Below are 1,687 nucleotides of genomic sequence, written 5' to 3' on the forward strand. Positions count from 1 at the left end.
TCAGCAGGATGAGGAGTATTTAAATGAATAAATTAGTATTAATATATTAAAACAATATAATTCTAAATTCTATTATTTTTATTATTAGTAGTATTTATTTATTTATTTTTGTTGAAGAACCTACAGTTCTGGAATACAGAACATAACTGCATGTTAGTTTAATATAATAAAAACATTTGAAAACAAGCAGCTATCATAATACCTGGAAATATAGTGTTTGAGTCAAAAAGGTTGAGAACTGCTGCTCTAACCAAATAACTTGGTTTAGTTGTTAAATTGTTATATGCTATCATAATGTCCTCTTTTTCTGTTAGCTATGCTCTGAAGTGCCACACACAGTCAGACTTTGGAAAGGTGACCATGCAGTTTGAGCTGGAGGTTTGTATCCTGCAGAAGCCTGAGGTGGTCGGGATCCGTCGACAGCGGCTCAAAGGTGATGCCTGGGTGTATAAACACCTGGTAGAGGACATCCTGTCCACCTCCAGCATCTGATATCATTTTGTCTACTTTAAAAGTGACATCACCTCTTGCCCACCCTGAGTTTAACGAGGTGGACATAGTCTGTTTTTTTTATGTCTATTACAGAATGCCCTACTTTATACTTCTTATGATGGTATCCATCATTTTTCATTATGTGCAGGAGGTGGTACAGTATTATTCTGCCTTTGGGAGAAATGCAAGTATTTTGTTGTCACTATACTTTGTATGACCTAATTTAGCAATAAGCAATACTCCTATAGCATTATGGCAGCAATTGTATCTTATTTGCCTTTTGTTTTTGTATTTGTCTCCATGATGTAATGTCTATGTCATGTTTTATTTGTTTTAATGTGTAATGTTTCCAATCTGTTACCCTTTTCTAGATGTCTGTCATTTTGTTCATGTTTGCTTTTGATAATGTCAATCTGACATGTAATTAAATAAATATTTTTAACACTCATGTCTCGCTGTATCAGTGACAGATATGTTTTAAAATATTATTTATATCAAATAAGACATTTCCCTCAATTTGGACTTATTAACCTTACCATTATCCCAAGCAACTGCCCAGTGCCCACAGCAACATAAAAACTTACAAAAATCTATTTTCATCAAATTTCACCCCATAAATAGTGCCTTGTGAGTATGCCGTGGTATATTCCTAATCTAAAAATATAAACGATATATTAAGCAAAATTGGATATATGTGGCTATCCATGTAATTAAAGTTATATTCCAAACCCTGAATAATTACTGTAAGCCTAATTGTTTTATGCATACTTGCGTTATTCACCTGTGCGTGTCATGCCATACCATAAACAGAGAGAAAGGGGAAAGCTAGTTCCTGGATGTGGCTGGTGTAGAAGTAGTGCAAAGCTGCAAGTTATTTGTGACAACGAACTAGAAATATTGACCATGAACTGTGCAAAACTGTAAACCCCCAAAGGATCACCAGTTGTAAAAACAACTCACTCACAGCGCGAGTTATGCTGTGTTCGCGCCATGTTGTAATTATCGTAATTCCGAGATGACAACACGATGTTCAACTTGGTGCTGTTCACGTACTCGTACTGGAGATTATCCGTTTCTATAGCGAAAGTCAATAAAATGAACCCATGTGAAAGAATGTTACTGGCAGCTGTATAACACAGTGCAAGTAAAAGTTGCTATGCAAATACGTTATTACACTTTATAATTTCTTTAGGTT

General features: G+C 35.0%; 1 pseudogene; it reads left to right on the top strand.

Moving 5' to 3' along the window:
• LOC107656664 (maternal embryonic leucine zipper kinase-like) overlaps positions 1–744 on the top strand; it is an 11,596-nt pseudogene extending 10,852 nt beyond the window's left edge.
• The last annotated feature ends 943 nt before the right edge of the window (positions 745–1,687 follow it).

The sequence above is a fragment of the Sinocyclocheilus anshuiensis genome, unplaced genomic scaffold, assembly GCF_001515605.1.
Source record: "Sinocyclocheilus anshuiensis isolate Anshui unplaced genomic scaffold, SAMN03320099.WGS_v1.1 scaffold85, whole genome shotgun sequence".
Lineage (NCBI taxonomy): Eukaryota > Metazoa > Chordata > Actinopteri > Cypriniformes > Cyprinidae > Sinocyclocheilus > Sinocyclocheilus anshuiensis.